The sequence below is a fragment of the Chrysochloris asiatica genome, unplaced genomic scaffold (genome assembly GCF_000296735.1).
Source record: "Chrysochloris asiatica unplaced genomic scaffold, ChrAsi1.0 scaffold00467, whole genome shotgun sequence".
Classification (NCBI taxonomy): Eukaryota; Metazoa; Chordata; class Mammalia; order Afrosoricida; family Chrysochloridae; genus Chrysochloris; species Chrysochloris asiatica.
The window spans coordinates 161,303-179,559 of NW_006408985.1; the positions used below are offsets into that span (position 1 = coordinate 161,303).

General features: G+C 38.6%; 1 pseudogene; it reads right to left on the reverse strand.

Moving 5' to 3' along the window:
* Positions 1-18,043: 18,043 nt before the first annotated feature.
* On the reverse strand, positions 18,044-18,257 carry LOC102816335 (annotated as a pseudogene).

Here is an 18,257-nt window from a genome sequence, read left to right on the forward strand (position 1 = left end):
GAGTTGGAACCTACTCATAGCAACTTCATGCACAGCAGAACAAAACAATGTTTGATCCTGGGCCAACCCCACCACCGCTGCCACACTTGACACCATCAATGATGTCACCTGGCTGATCCATCTCGTTGGGGGTCTTCTTCTTTTTCTCTGACCCTCCATCTTACCCAGCATGACATCCTTCTCCAGCGACTGTTCCCTCCTTACAGTATGTCCAAAGTATGAGAGACGAAGCTTAGCCATCCTGGCCTCCAAGGAGCACTCTGGCTGCACTTCTTCCAAAATAGATCTATTTGTTCCTTTGGCAGTCTGTGGTACTTTTAGTATTCTCCTCCAACACCACAACTCAAAGGCATCAATTCTTCTACTATCAACACTTGTGGAAGCAACAGTCAAGAGATCAGATGATGTATTGCACTGGGCAAATCTGCTGCACAGGAACTTTTTAAAGTATTGAAGAGCAGAGATGTCAGCTTGAGAACTAACGTGCGCCTGACCCAGGCCATGGTATTTTCAATAACCTCATATGGATGTGAAAGCTGGACAGTGAATATGGAAGACCATAGAAGAATTGATGCCTTTGAGTTGTGATGTTGGAGGAGAATACTAAAAGTGCCATGGACTGCCAAAAGGAAGATCATAGAATAATTGATATATTTGAGTTTAGGTTTTGGAGGAGAATATTGAAAGTGTCATGGGCTGTCAAAAGAAAAAAAAAAAAAAAAACAAAAACAGATCTGTTTTGGAATAAGTGCAGCCAGAGTGCTCCTTGGAGGCCAGGAAGGCCAAACTTTGTCTCTCATATTTTGGACATATTGTCAGGATGGACCATTAGCTGGAGAAGGATATCATGTTTGGTAAATTGGAGGGTCAGAGAAAAGAGGAAGACCCCCAGTGAGATGTATTGGCAAACTGGCAGCATCACTGGGCTCAAGAGTGGCAACAATTGTGAGGTTGGCCCAGGCCCAGGCAGTTTTTCGTTCTGTTGTACTTAGGGTCTCTATGAGTCAGTATTGACTCAATGGCACCTAACAACAACAAAAACAAAGGACCCACAGTAACTATATTAGTACTTTTGATTTTTGGATCTTGTTTGTTTAATCTGATAGTTAAGTTTGTCTCTTCAAGAATACAAGCCTTTCAAGTAAGAATATTTATGCTACAAAGATATCAATCATTTCCTAACCATCATGGCCCTGGAAATTCTGAAACATCGCTTAATCTCCTAGATGCCTCAGCATAAAATGTCTGGTCTGTACCTCCCAAAGAATAGAGAAAAATAAGAAGAGATTGAACTCGAAGACTATGTAGGAATATGGCCCCTACCAGCACGAAGTAGCCAGATCAGTCATCACCCATATTCCTTAAATTAATTCAAGTTTCAAATCTCTTCAGGAGGGAATGGAGAGGAAGGAAGAAATGGATAAGCCATAAAAACACAGATGTCTTGTGAATTATGCAATGAAGGACTTCATCATACTTGCCCTGTGGAAGGGCATCTGAGACCATGTGCAGAAAAACTGTACTTACCACCTAACCCCTGACTTAACAGAGTCTGTCCTCACTCTCGGAGTAGACCAATCCCCAGTCTTCTGGGAACATTCTATGCTATACTAAACTGAGCAGTTCAATGAAGATTTTGGTCTGCTGATATTTTTCTCACTTCACAAGGAGATAAGGCTTCCTGGTTCTGTCTCTTTCTGACATTAAACCAGGTTTCAAGTCCCAGGACATCCTACCCTGTGAACTTTACACTTTCTATACAATTTCAATATGTTGCACATTGGAACGAATTGAATATTTCCATATATTACAAATATGCTGTATCAAGTTCACTTATACATTTGCTTAATAATACTGGCATATAATTTTATCCTGTAATTATGCCAAATTGATGATTATAAAAGCATACAAACTAAAACACTGAGAGCAACCGGGGAACACAGTCAAATCTGCCAGGGATTTATGCTTCTTAGAAGTAACTAAGTAGCCTTGTAGTGCCCGTGAAAAGAATGCAAAGAAAACATAATACAAAAGGAAGTAAGAACTTTTTAGATTTTTGATTACTTGTAAAATGAAATTATATAGAATTTAAATTGAAAACATTACTTCATTTGTTTTACAAGGTTTTGTGTGTTTCTAAAATAAACACATTCTATGTTCTCATTCCAAGATGAAATACTGTTTTTATATTTTCTTTGTTAAAATTTTAATCATTCCTTCAGTAATTAAAGATTTATATTGTGCTACAAATGTCCTGGTGTGGCACTGTGGGCTGATGTGTCAGACTGCAAAGTTGTTTGGACTTCAAGGTCGGTGATTCAAGCTCATCAGCTGCTCCTTGAAAACCCTATACAAGGCTGCTATGAGTTGGAATCAACTTGACGGCACTGTGGGTTAATGAGCCAAACTGAAAAGCCGATTGAACTGCAAGGTCAGTGGTGCATACTCACCAGCTGCTCCTTGGAAACAGGGTCATTATGGGTCGGAATCAACACAATGACACTTAAAAACAACAACAACATATGTTCTGGAGAAGTACATCATGATTGACAAAATGAAGGTTCAATGAAGAAAAGGAAGATCCCCAATAAGAAGAAATGACATAGCACCTGCAAAAATGGGCTCGAACATAACAACACGTGTGAGGATGGAACAGGACTAGGCAATGTTTGTTTGTTTGTTTATTTTTTTATCTAGTTAGTTAGTTAGTTAGTTAGTTCGTTAGTTAGTTAGTTAGTTAGTTAGTTAACTATTTTGTTCATAAGGTTATTATGCATCAAAATTGACTTGATGGCACCTAATGACAACAACTGCACAAAAATATATGTTTATAAAAACACTTGTAGCACAGTAGTTAAAGCCTCACTTCTAATCAAAAAGGTCAGCAGTTCAAATGTATCAACTGCTCCTTAAATGAAAAATATGACAGTGGGCTTCCATAAAAATTTTACAGTTTTGGAAACTTTTTGGAACAGTTTGGGACTCTGTACCATGTTGCTGTTATTAGGTGCCATGGAGTAGGTTCTTACTCACTGCAACCTTGTCTACAGATTTCAAGCAGTGGTTGGTGAGTGTGAATCACTGACCTTGTGGTTCAAACTGACCTTGCAGTCCAGTGCTAATAGAATAGAGTTACAATCTGTCTTATAGGACTTTTATGTATTGGATTCAATTCAAAGTAGTGAGTGGTTATATATGTTTTGGAAATTATAAATTTTCATACATTTTAATTAATATTTTTGTCTTCTTTTGTAAGATTTAAGTTTAGAAAAATGGAGCAGCGTAGCAAAATGGCTAAAAACCACAGGCTCTATAATCAGACTACGTTGATTTCTATTAAGATTTTCTACTTAATAGCTGGGAGGCACAGTGGTTCTATATGATTAGCATTGGATTGGGAACCACAAAATCGCCAGATTTGATTCCATCAACAGCCCTACAGGAGAAAGATGAGGCTTTCTGCTCCCACAAAGATTTATAGCCTCAGAAACTATATATGCTCCCACTATGATCAGCCAGATGGCATCATTGATGGCGTCAAGTGTGGCAGTGGTAGTGAGGTTGGCCAAGGATCGGACATTGATTCATTCTGCTGTGCATGGGGTCTCTATGAGTCGGTTCCAACTCGATGGAACCCGACAACAACAACAACAAATAAGTCAGAACAAACACAATAGTTTACAACTTAATACCTATGCAACTTTATGAAAAATAAAGTTTTTGCAATGTGTTTCCTTATCAGAAAAATGACAGTAATAATATTATTGTTATAGAGAATCATTGTGATAAATTGTTAAGTGCTGTCAAGTCAGTTCAGACTCAGAGTGACCCTGTCTATGGTTTAGGAGGAGCACTTGGTGGGTTTGAACCAACTACATTGTGGTTAACAGTCAAGTGCTTATCTTGAAGTGTCACACTAGGATGCCAATGTGAATAATGTTGCTGTTGTTAGTTGCCATCGAGTCAGTACCGACCCATAGCAACCTTATGCACAGCAGAACAAAGCACTGCCCAATCCTAGGCCAACCTCACTTCTGTTGCCACACTTGAGTCCATCGATGCTGCAACTTGGCCAATCCATCTCATTGGGGGGTCTTCCTCTTTTCCTCTGACACTCCACCATAACAAACATGATGTCCTTCCACAGCAACTGTTCCCTCCTGACAATATGCCCAAAGTATGAGAGATGAAGTTTGGCCATCTTGGCCTATAAGGAGCACTCTGGTTGCACTTCTTCCAAAACAAATCCATTGATTATTTTGGCAGCCTATGTCACTTTCAATATTCTCCTCCAACATCATAACTCAAAATCATCAATTCTTCTGCAGTCTTCCTTATTCACTGCCCAACTTTTGCATGCATATGTGGTAACTGAAAACACCATGGCCTGGGTTAGGTGCACCTTAGTCCTCAAGCTGACATCTTTGTTCTTCAAAACTTTAAAAAGTCTTGTGCAGCTGATTTGCTTAATGTAGTATGTTGTTTGATCTCTTGACTGATGCTTCTGTCAGTGTTGATAGTTAATCCAAGAAGTATGAAGTCTTAGACAACTTCAATCTTGTCTCCATTGATAAGAATGTTGTTTATTGGTCCAGTGGTGAGCAATTCAGTTTTCTTTACATTGAGATATAATCCATACCAAAGGCTGTGCTCTTTGATCTTCATCAGTAAATGTTTTAAGCCCTCTTCACTTTCAGCAAGCAAGGTTGTGTCATCTGCATACCGCAGGTTGTTAATGAGGCTTTCTCCAATCCTGATGCCACATTTTTCTTCATATAATCCAGCTTCTCGTATATTTGCTCAGCATACAGGTTGAATAAGTATAGTGAAAGAATACTACCTTGTCGCACATCTTTCTTACTTTTAAAACATTCAGTATTCCCATGTTCTGTTCAAACAACTACCTCTTGATCCATGTACAGATTCCTCATGATCACAATTAAGTGTTCTGGCATACTCATACTTCTCAATGTTGTCCATAGCTTGTCATGATCCACACAATCGAAAGCCTTTGTGTAGTCAATAAAAAACAGGTACACATTTTTCTGATATTCTCTGCTTTCAGCCAAGATCCATCTGACATCAGTAATGATATCCCTCATTTCATGCCCTCTTCTGAATACAGTTGGAACCTCTGGAAATTCTCTGCCAATGTATAATTGTAGCCATTTCTATATTACCTGTAGCAAAACTTTCAAAGAGATTGCCCAATGATTTTGGCATTCCGTTAGGTCACCTCTCTTTGGAATGGGCACAAATATGGATCTCTCAATCAGTTGGCCAGATAGTTGTCTTCCAAATTTCTTGGAAAAGAGGAGTGAGTGCATCCTTTGCCTCCTCACTTTCTTGAAAGATTTAAATTTTTATTCCATCAATTCCTGGTACCTTGTTTTTTGCCAATTCCTTCAATGAACCTTGGACTTCCTCCCTAAGGATCATTGGCTCTTAATCATATGCTACCTGTTGAAAGGGCTGAACATTAACCATTTGCTTTTGGTACTGTGACTCTGTGTATTCCTTCCATCTTCTCTTAATGCTTTCTGAATCCTTCAATAATTAGCCCAGAGAATCTTTCAATAACGAAAGTCGAGGCTTGAATTTTTCCTCAGTTCCGCCATCTTGAGAAATACTGAGCAGTTTCTTCCTTTTTTGTTTTTCTGATTACAGATCATTGCACATTTTATTGTAATATTTGGTTTTATCTTCTCGAGCTGGTCTTTAAAATTTTCAGTTCAGCTCTTGGACCTCCTCATTTCTTCCATTTTCTTTAGCATCTCTATGCTAGAGAGCAAGTTTCAGTGTCTCTTCTGACATCCATTTTGAACTTTTCCTTCTTTCTTGTCTTCTGAATGACTTTTTGCTTTCTTTACGTATGATGTTCTTGATGTCATCCAACAACTTTCTTCATCCTCAGTCTTTAGTGTTTAATGTATCAAATCTGTTCTTCAGATGATCTCTAAGTTAAGGTGGGATATATTCAAGGTAACATTTTTCCTCGCTTGGACTTGTTTTCATATTCTTCAGTTTCGTTTAGAATTTGCATATGAGTAATCGATGGTCTGTTCCACATTCTGCCGGTATATATAAGAGCAATAAAAATTAATAAAATGGTAACAAATATCCTGGTTTCTGTGATGAGTATGGTATATTCTCTTTTCCTTTAGAATTTATGATCTGATAAATAGAGAAGGCATATACACAACAAATCATATCACAAACATAATTGTCAGTAACTCAGGACATTAAATAATTCTCACAGTAGGAATCATGATAAAAATCATTCAACTAAATTAAATATGGATTCCTAGTCTAGCGCTCTAAGTTAAGAAATGGGCTGATAACCACAAAGTCAGAAGTTCAAACGTATCAGCTGCTCCTTGGAAAGCCTTTACAGGGTATCTGTGAGTTGGAAATTGCTTAATGTCATGTAACAACTAATACCAACTTAACATACAAATTATGTTATTATGCCCTCCACCTCACAAAAATGTTCTTAACATTTGGAGAATAAAATCTGAGGAGAAAAATGTATAGTCCCATACTAAAACCTTCAATGCTTTGTCACCTTATTAAGAAAACTCCAGGATCTATGAGTATTTCTAACATAATATTTCCTACACCATCTTTTATCATTTTCTATCCTATCTATGACTGTCAAATTACATATAGGCAAATATTGCCCCTCAGATTTCCAATTTACAAATTCTAGGGACAGAATTAAAAATCAGTAAATGCTACTAGTGATATATTCTTCTTTCCATTTATAATTGAAGTCTATTGTATGAGAGTCAGAGCCAGAGCCAATTTATCTAATTGGTTGATATTCGCCAAGAGTTTGCTTTCTATTTTTTTCATTTTCATATACATTGATTTTATTAACAGATATTCTTCTCTGTGAAAGGGCATTTATATTCTATTTAGGAGATGCAAACATGAATATATCAAAGAACTTTACTTCAATAATCATAATGGAAAAAGCAATATCACAAAATACAAATAGTTATTTATCAGGTTGCAAGATAAATATTTCTATTATTTTGGTTTAATATATATCTTCTTGTTATTGTTATATGCTGTTGAGACAGTTTAAACTCGTGGTGACCCTGTATAGGGTTTCCTAGGAGCAACTCGTGAGCTTGAACTGCTGACCTTGTGGTTTAAAACAAGCTTGCAGTCCAGCACATTAATCCACTGTGCTATACTAGGACTCTCTCTATATATGACACTCTGCAAAAACTTCACTTTGAGGTATTAGAGAATCCTCACTATAGTCCTGATCTTACTCCATTGGAATGGTTTGGTCTCCTGAAAACAGCCCTTCGAGGATGAAGTTTCATTTCTGATGAAGAAGTCAAGACAGTGACGCTTTCATGGCTTGCTGTTCAACCTATATTTTGGTAAGGGAAGCACTTTGGAAGTGACTTCTCTATACCATATCCTTCAAGGGACCCATTTCGGTAGAGCACTACTCAGAATAGAAGCAAGGCAATATCCCCTCGTCAGATGCCCATAGGATTAAATATGGAAGGACAAGTTGCAGGATATTACTGGGCACATACTTCTTTCTCTATCTAGGACTTGTTAAATAGGAAAAATTCAAACCCTTCTTATTGAGATGTTTTTGTTCAGTGATGTCGGTCAGATTTCACTTATGGTGACCCTGTGTGAATTTTCCGAGGAGCGGCTGATGGGCTTAAACCACTGACCTTGCAGTTCAGACAGACTTGGTGGTCCAGCACCTTGACACACAGTGCCACACCAGGATGACCCAACCAAAATAACAAATGTAATAACCACTATTTTTGCTACTCATCATCCTAACTGAGCAGATATTCAGGCTCTGTTGACAATGCTCCTGATCAGCAGTGAAAAAGGCCGGTCTGAGATAAGGTATGGGATGAAACAGCATGCATCCATGGAGAAAAATTAACCTGAACAGGACCCTCGCCCCAGTCAACGCAATTCCTCTAGCTGACACAGATTAAAATTTAAATGGGTCTGCCACCACTGGTGGTGGTAGTAGTTATGTGCCATGGAGTCAATTGTGATTCATAGTGACCCTGTGCAGGTTTTCTCAGTCTGTAAAACTTAGTGGGTGTGTGGGGGCCCTCGTCTTTCTCCCATGAAACAGCTGGTAGTTTCAAACTGCTGACCTTACAGTTCACAGTTTGTTTCATAACCACTACACTACACTGGAACACTATAAAAGCTGCATTCTCAGAGGTATGAAAAAGGGAGTTCCTAAACAAAAGAACTCAAATATGGTACAGTCAGTTCAACAGAAGCCAACTGAGGACCCCTCTGAATTCTTTAAATGAATCTACCAGGCTTTCTGTAAGTTCACAGACTTTGATCCTGAAAACTCAGCAAATACCTGAATAGTTAACATGTTTTTTTTTTTTTTTTTTTTTTTTTTTTTTTTTATCTCCCAAAGCACCCAGGATTTGAGAAACAGCAGAAATTCGACAGGACAATTGGCATGAATCCATCCCAACTGGTGGACATCACCTTCGATGCATTTAACAGCTAAGAGCACAAGAAATCTCAGGTCGTAATTGTCTTTCCAAAAAAAAAAAACAAAACACTAAAGGTAAGTTTGTGGGACCCCAGGGAGGACCCCTAAAAGGAATGAGGGTCTTACGCAAGGGCTGATGTACTTATGCAAAAACCTGGACATTGGAAAAATAAATGCCCAAATCTCAGGGGAGGACCTAGCATAAAATGCCATCTGACTCAACAGATGGTTGAACAAGCTTCATTGTCTGCATAAGACTAAGGTTATCAGGGGATGAGGAGGCCCAACATGATTTGGCACCAACCTCTGCCTCCCCTATTGCCCCCTCACCCGGGACCTCAGCTGAAAATAACAATGGAGGACAGATTGTTATTGTTCCATTCAGTAATGGTGACTGAGAACTCAGAGGGCCTGAGAACCAGTTCTTCTTGAAACCCCTGGACTGCTTCATTGGGGAAAAGAAAATAACTATCTTGTCCCCTTACAGAGCCAAGACCTGCTTCCAAAGTTGCATGTTCAAACAGCTTTCTGAAACCAAAAGTTTGCAAATGGAGGTTCCTCATGAACATGCCTGGCAATTACTGATTCAAGCTCAGGAAACCAGTCACATTGGCCTGAGGAGATCTACAATTAGGTAAACACCCCCATGTGAACTAGCAGAATTCCAGGAGAGCCAACAAGCATCACCCTGTCGAGGTCTGATTGAAGTCTGGAAGCTGACCATCCCACAGCAACCAATATCCTCTCAGAAAAGAGGCTGAGAAATTTACTCTGGCCAGCTCATTCTCATCCCCATCAAGCCGTCTCCCTGCTGTAAAAGGGAAGTCTATGGCACAACAGGACGGATAGGCAATACCAGGTTATTTTACTAGACAATCCAAATGTTACTCTGTGAATTATGGGGAGACAGAAACTGCCATCCTCCTCCCTGATATGGCAACTGGAAGGCTGAACCATGATTGTATAGAAATCATTGACCAGGTATTCTTCAGCTAACCTTACCTGTTTGACTATATCTGGTGGACTACATGTTATTCATGAACAGAAGTAGTTACACAGAAAAAGGGACTTGGATAGCAGGGTTTGTAATATTAAAACCAGGTATAGGCAATAGCCCTCCTGCTGGGGATCTCAGCTCAAAAAGCTGAACTGGTTTCACTGAAGAGGGCATTAAAAATGTTGGCAAGAAAGACTTAATGTGTACCCAGAGGACTTGAGTAAAACTGAGGCAGAAGGATTTGAGAGAGACATTAAAGGATGAAAAGTAAATGACAATGGAATTGTTCTGGTTCTGAAAAGTTAAAAGGTGAAAAGTAAATGGCAATAGAATGGTTCTGATCCTATGAAAACTAGCACCCAATCTTCTTAAATGAGTCCATGAAATGGCCCACTACAGGAAAAAGGCCCTGGATTGGTTCATTAGGCCCTGGCTTTAGGGCAAGAAATTAAAAAAAAAAAATCATTTTGGATGTTAACTCTGACTGTTACCTGCCTCAAGAACAATCCCAAGACAGGCTGTCCTGCACCTATCAAGATAAACAATCCCCTGAAAATTAACAGATTGATTTCATGCAGATGACCCCAAGTGGGGGAATTAAATATTTGCTGGTTTTGTTTTTGTAGACACCTTTTCTGGTTGAGTAGAGAACCACAAGAACTAAGAACTTCAGAAATAGTGAAAAATTCTCTTGAAGGAAATTACCTCCAAGTTTGGACTTCCAGAGTGTCCAAAGTGACAACAGAACAGCAAACACCTACAGATGAAATGGAGATTGCATTCAACTCGGAGGTTCAAGAAAATGAACCATACTCTAAAGAGACAAATGACAAAACTCTCAAGAAATGTATCTACACTGGGGACAGGTGTTGCCTAAGCCCTGTTTCAAATTCAGGTAGCCCCCAGAAGCAGGCTTAAAATTGAGTCCTTAAATAATTTTGTATAGTAAGCCTTCCAAGGCAGCTTCCCTCAACCCTCTACCTGGTCTCAGCCAAGATTTAAAGGTGCAGTGTTATGTACAACACCTCCACCACACACTTATATTATTCGTAAAATTGTTCTTCCCAGGTCTGTTTCCCTCCCTACAGGTAAGCTGACCCCTTCTGGCCTGGAGATCATGTTCTTCTCAGAATGTGGAGAGATGGACCTGAAAACCAGTTAGGGAAAAAGTGGACTGAACCATGGGAAGTCCTTCTAGTAACCCTGTCAGCTGTCAAGTTAACTGGACTCAAAACTTGGACACAATAGAACTCTTATAAGTCATTCCTTTCAACTGGATGAAAACAATTGGGCCTATTTAGCTCAGAGTGTAATAAAAACAATTGGGCCTATTTAGCTCAGAGTGTAATAAATGTATCTGATTCCCCCCCCCCTTTTGGGAGGGCAACCAGAAGCATCTGCAAAGATTACTGAGGATAGAACAAGAAATTATCCCAAGCCCAGTTGCTAAAGTAGAAGCAGTCCCCACCTGGATTCATGACAGCAGACTGAAGAAAGACTTTTCTCCATGAGAAGCTGAAATGGACCCTACCAACCCTTACAAGATAACATTGAGATGTACAACCCACCCTGCTTCAGCCACAAACCAGGAGCTGGCTGATCTATGCATGGCCAAAGCATGAGGATGTCCACCTTGGGACTCCTTTTAATTAGACTTTGGGGTATGAGAAAGGGAGAAATTTGTATAGTTTATAAACTAACCACCAAGGTGGGCCATACAGTAACCACACTACTTTTATATAGTTGCTATAATTGTAAGGGCACACTCCTAGGTAAATGAATCTATAACCAATGGAACTGGGGTGGCCCTAACCCTTCTTGTACACCAATAGACTTAGATGCAAAATGCCATCTATCAAAATAGATTAGCCTTAGGCTGTGGAATGAAGAGGGGTATGGAAAAATTTAATTTCACTAACTACTGCACACAAATCGATGACCAGAATCTGACATTAGAAGACTTTGTAAAAAGGCAGAAAGTTGCCCATGTCCCTGTGTATACCTGGAATGGGTGGAACCCACAGAGTTTATAGGGAGGGTAGTTCTTCACCTTTAAAGGGCTCAAGACCCGTGTGGGTGGGGTCTTGTTTTATCTGGAATTTACTTAATCAGTCCATGCCTCCTCCCACTAGCAATCAGTGCCATATGAACTGCCATTAAAACAATAATTAATTGAAAAGGGTACCAACAATCCAAATCAATACCAAAATACCATTCCTTACACATTTAGATGATACCCCTTGGAAAAAGGCCCCAAATGGCATCCGGGTTGGGGGTAATGAATAGGAAAAGATAAAAACTGCCTTTTTCTTTCAGGATAACAAGATAAAATGTTAATCAGGTCACTGAGTGGGACTAATCCTCTCTATCCAGGAGCCAAACTAGGATGTTAATCAGGTTACTAAACTGAACCAATCCTCTGGTTCCCTCCTGTCTTGAAATAGGTGTGCAACCTAAACCTTTCCCTATTCTGACCCCATATAAGTCTGCACTGCCCTATATTTGGGGCTCAGAATCTGGAGAAATTAGCTCCTCTGAGCCATCTGGCTTAATAAAATCTGAAATTCTGCTTCACCTCTCTGAGTGTCTTTGGTTTCTTTGATGATGGAACAAGAGCTGCAGTGACACTCTTGGATCTAAAACTGCTGTAACAGAGCAAATAATACAAGAAACTGGATTTTATGAAGAAGAACTTGGCATCATGATTGCAGGAAGAATCATTAACAGCCTATGATATGCAAATGATACATCTTTACTTAATTGAAGTGAAGAGGACTTAAAATACATACTTATGAAGGCCAAAGATTTCAGTCTTCAGTATGCATTGTTGTTGCTGTTGTTATGTGCCGTGGAGTTGGTTCCGACTCATAGTGACCCTGTACAGGGTTTCTGAGGTTGTAAATCTTTATGGGAGCACAAAGCCTCATCTTCCCCTCGTGGAACAGCATTGTACCTCAATGTAAAGAAAATAAAATTACTCACAACTGAATCAATAAATAAAATTATGATAAATGGAGGAAAGATTGAAGTTTTCAAAGACTTCATTTTATTGCAAGCAACATCCAAGAAATCAAACAACGTACTGCATTAGGTAACTCTGCTTTGAAAGACCCTTTTAAAGTGTTCAAGAGTAACTATATCAGTCTGAGGGCTAAGAATATACCTGATCCACACTTTGGTATTTATAATATCCTCATATGCATGTGAAACTTGGACAGTGAGTAATGAAGACAGTAGAATAATTGATGTCTTTGAATTATGGTTTGGGGGGAATAATATTAGAAGTACTATGGACTGCCAGAAAAACAAACATATATGTTTTGAAAGAAGAATAGGCATAATGCTCCTTAGATGTCAGGATAGCAAGATTTTGCATCTCATACTTTAGATATGTTGTTAGGAAGAACCAGTCCTGGAGAAGAAAATCATCCTCAGTGAAGTAAAGGGTAAAAGAGGAATAGGAAGATCCCCAAGGAGATGGATTGAAATAGTGCCAGATGCAATTGACTTAAAATGCAACAATTGTAAGGATGATGTTGTCATGGACAGTGTTTTGTTCTGCTTTGAATAGGATTGTGATGATTCTGAACAGATTAGATAGCACCTAACAACTGGATATTGAACAATGTAAAAACACATAATAAAAATAGAAATTAACACAATTAATAATTTAAGGAATGATATTAGCATCACTTTTATTGTTTTTAGGGAAATACAAATTAATACTTGCATTTATCTTATTGCCTTAAATAAATAAGTAATCAAGGACAAGAACTCACAAGAACTCCAAATTATCTACCCAAAGCTTAAACAATTGCTACACTTCAAGCTAGTCTCCATTTTTACATGTTCTAATTTTATTACAACAGACAAATAGATTAAATAAAATGCTAGCACATAGCAGATGTTTAATATATAAACATTAAATTGAATTTAGATTTCCTTGTTTCAAAAACTTGCGGCTAGAGTTGAAGTTTTACTTCATAATAGACTGAATAGGTAATACCTACCAAAGTAAAGGAGGAGGCATTCATATGTTGGCAGTTTAGCAAAGATTGCTATAATTGCATAGATCTTTTGAACAACATCCCAGAGATGCAGTTGAGTACTGGAGTAGCATGCTTTTCAAACAAAGCACCATGCTCTCTTTCTGCTTGCAGTGAAGTCTACTTTGTAGAAAATTGAATTCATAGTGTATTGCTTATAAATACAAAGAGGTTTTCAATCCAGGGTTAAAGAGGTAATATGTTGTATAGTTGTTAAATGAATCTTCTAAAAGAATACAAAGAGTCTTTAGAAATTACAGCAATTCCTATTGAAAATTTTTCTTCCTATTTTGAAAATATAGATCTTCCTCAGAGCTATTAGTGGGCACACGAGAAACACACAATCAGTGTTAAAAAGTAAGAATGAATTTATTTTATTATTATTATTTTTTTGCTTTGTTTTGTTTTGCCCTTTCCCAGTTGTTACACCAAAAGGTTATAATAAAATAATATTATCTCTAATAATTAGATGTGGTTTTGTAAGTCATAGGATTAGCCTTAGAGGATTTGGTAGAAAGAACAATAACACCAATACCCCCAAACCTATCCATGTATTTATGTTTGGAATTAAAAATGTGTTACGTTAGTTGGTAAAAATAACATTGCATTTATGATTTATTTAAGCATTTTTAAATGAGAGAGTATCTTGATTTATTAAGTGGTCCAAATATAACAACAAAGGCCCATCTTGAAGCGGAAAAAATTGCAGTTAGCAGAAGGCAACGTAATGATGAAAACAGAAATTGAAGTGATAAGGTCAAAGAAATCAAGGAAGGCCAGTGGCCTCTTGAAATTGGAAGAGACAAGAAAATAATTCTCTCCTGAATCTTCCAGAAGGAAACTATCTTGCTGAAATATTAATTTTAGCTAGTAAGGGTCATTTCCACTATTCATAACTATAAGGGAATTAAAATCTGTGTTTTTCTTTAAAACATTAGGTTTCTTTTATAGAAAAATGTTTACTCATGCTTTATTAGATAGGCAAAGGCATTTGACTCTGTGGATCCTAACAAACTGTGGATAGCTATGCAAACAATGGTATGCTAGAACATTTCATTGTGCTCATGAAGAACCTGTACATAGTCCACGAGGCAATCATCAGAAAAGAAGAAGAGGATACCAAACGGCATTAAATCAGAAAAGGTGTGCACCGGGATTGAATCCTTTGGATATCCTTATTTCAAGCAGTATGCTGAGTAAATAATCCAAGAATCTGGATTATATAAAGAAGAACATGGTATCAGGATTGGAAGCCAACTCATCAACAACCTGAAATGTGCAGATGATACAATTTTTCTTGCTTTAACTTAAGAGGGCTTGGAATACTTGCTGATGAAGATAAAAGAATGCAATCTTCAGCATGGATTGCACATCACTGTTAACAAATAAAAAATCTTCACAACTAGACCAATAAATTATATCATAATAAATGGATAAATGATTGAAAATTTTTAAAACTTCACTTTATTTGGATGCAGCAGTCATGTAATCAAAAGATGTGTTCCCTTAGGCAAATTGGCCACAAAAGACTTCTTTAAAATCTTAAAGAACAAATATGTCAGTTATAGGACTAAGGTGTTACTTACAAAAGCATGGGAATAATGCATCAAATTTAATCTTGAGATGATTTTTATAGCCAGGTGGGATATGCTCAAAGGGTACATTCTGAAATCAGACTCCTGTCCATAGGCAGACTGGGTCCTTGGGTCAGCAAGTTCAAAGCCGCGGTCTTTCCGTGCTTCTGCATCTGCCACTGCTTCTCATATGCTCTAATCATGATTCTTCTTTCCTGATTGCCCTAAGATCCTCTGCCTCTACTTCTGAGATGGCTGTTTTTAAACCTAGAGGGAAGACAACCAATGCCAGCATTAGAATCCTGTACACCTCTTGTTATGGTGTCACCTAATTATTTGGTGTGAGTTAAGAAGACTTTGAATAAAAAAAGGTATATTAAGTAAATTCACAGTATCACACAGGTCACCCCCTGGCTTCTCTAGTCATTGTCTGTCATGCAAGAAGGACTAATTGCTCTGGTCTTCAGTTAAATCATCTATAATAACAGTTTTTATATAAGAACAGTTACTCCTGCTAATAATTACCGAGTGATTAAATCCTATCAGCATCTTCCCTTACGGTCTCTTCACCATACTCATTTTGAAATGAGGAAACTATTCACTGGAGATTCTCCATTGTCCCTCTCATTCTAAAAAGAAGCACACTCATGAAAGCTTGTAAGCCAGTCATTTCATGTCTGTACCTTCCTCCAGTTCCCAACCCCTTCATGGAAAAGTACTGACATATTTTATTATTAATATTAACATTTAAAGCAAGAGAAATAAAGGCAATTTTACAAACTAAGACTTTTGTAAGTATGTGAAAATTCCATTGTATTTAAGTTTCAAATACATTTCTCTACAACTACTTTCATACAACTCCTCTGGAATTATTTCAGTCATTCCTAGTATATGACTTGACTAAACTATTTGAATATAAACAAACAGTACTTGAAATAACTAACTTTAATTTTTTAAAAATGTTTTATTGTGAATTATGTGATATTGTTGTTGTTATGTGCCATGGAGTCGATTCCAAATCATAGCGACCCTGTACAGGGTTTCTGAGGCTGTAAATCTTTACGGGACCAGAAAGCTTCATCTTTCTCCCACGGAACAGCTAGTAGTTTTGAACTGCTGACCTTGTGGTTCACAGCCCAATTCATAACCACTATGCAACCAGAGAGAATACTAGTTTTACATTCATCCTATCGTATATAATTTCATTGCCATGGTTAGAATCCCCTCCATGCATCATCAACCAACCAAAGGGTATATACTACAAGCCATCCCCACCTGGCACTCCCTCCCGGTCGTCAGCACACAGCCCTTCTCCCTCTCTGGGTCTAAAGTCCCCAACCGCTCCATCTCGCCACATCATAGTCTCTGCCTCCATCTCAAGCATCACTTCTTCTCTTGGTAGGGTCCCGCTCTCTGCTCTTCTCCCTTCATGGTCCCAGGGACCTCCACTCCTAGAAGGAAAAGTTAAGCACTCCCCTCCTTGCTACAAAACGTCTACCTTTACATTTCCAATCCTCACAATCAGTCCAGATAACAATTATTCACTCTTGTATCACAAGAGACCTAGCCCCATTTCTTTTCATCAGCCCTGCCTAGACAGATTGGATTCTGCTCACTGGAGATTCTACCTTCCTCCATGCCCTCTGGATCTAGGTTCCCTCTTGAAAGCTTGTAAGCCAGTCACTTCTTGCCTTTGTAACCCCCCATTTTGGGTTGTTTTTGTTGTTGTTAACTGTTGTTGAGTCGGTTCTGACCCATAGCGACCCTGAACAGGGTTTCTGAGGCTGTAAATCTTTATGGGAGCAGAATTCCCCATCTTTCTCCCATGGAACAGCTGGTAGTTTTGAACTGCTGACCTTGCGGTTTCATAACCACTATGCTACCAGAGCTCCTTGGGTAGCCAGTGTCTAAGTTGCCCAACCCTGTCTACTCTGTGTGTGGAGGGAGTAAGAATGATCCTTACTGTAAAGATTTGTTCCCTCTTTTGAGCTACTGCAGCTATAGGTGTAGGTCAAGTTCATCAAATTGTATAAGATTACTTTTTTTCCTCTTCTTCTTCTAGTTGAACTCTGATCATCCAGTTTTTGAAGCCAGGTCAAGTGGGTATTATCTGCAAGTGTGGGTGTTCTTGTGCATATCCCCTCTCTTCTTATCAGCTGGACGCTTCACTCTCCACTCTAGTCCTCTGTGGCTATGTCACTGACTCTGAACCCAAGAGTCCCCAGGTCTTGCCACATTGCTGGCCAATCAGGTCTCCACCCGGGTTCACAGGAGTGTATTGAATGTTGTAGGGCTTAGCTCGCAGCTTCATTGTTGTTTTTCCCTCACTTCCCCTTGTCAGTGGCGAACATGGTCACCCATCAGAGCGTGTATTCTCATTGAGTCTCTGTCTTGGAAGGGGGTTTGTTCTGAGGGGACCCTACCACTTGCCTTGATGTCTCCTGGACAAGCAACTTGCTTGTTCTTGTAGTAATCAGTTGGTCTGCCTATATTGTTTTGTGTTTTTCCTGTCAGTCTTTCTTTCAAGAAGTATCTGTTCTTCTAGCCTCTCCAGGCTGGTCTGCCTGTCCTTACAAGAGGAAATGAAATAACTAACTTTTAAAAGACTGATTTAAGGAATAAAGTTATCATCTGATGGTTAGGGCTATTATTCTCTAACAAGACACTTTGTCAAAATGTTTCTTTGAATAAAGTTGTTATAAATTAGAATCTTCAAAATATGAGGGTAGAACAAGACTACGATAAAAGTAGCAGTTTCAGTGTCCCATATTTCTAAACCTCTGACAGAAACTACGTAAAGTATCTTTCTTACAAGCTAAATAGGACTCCAGTATTTCAAACTAGTTAAATTTGAGGAGAAACAGACCTAAGATACGTTATTATTATATATGCGATGTTGTCTATAGTTGCATTAATTATGTTTGAAGAGCTAAATAGCCATCCAAGTCCAAAGGTGGAAGACCACATAAACCAGAATGGTAATGGGCAAGAGCAGATTTTAAGCACAAGCTGGTTGTGCTAGTGCAACTCTGAGTGAAAATGTCATCCCCAGAGGCTGAGTAGAAGATTCCTGCCAGAGAAACCAGGGGTACAAGAACAGTCAAGGTAGGAAGAGACAGAAACAT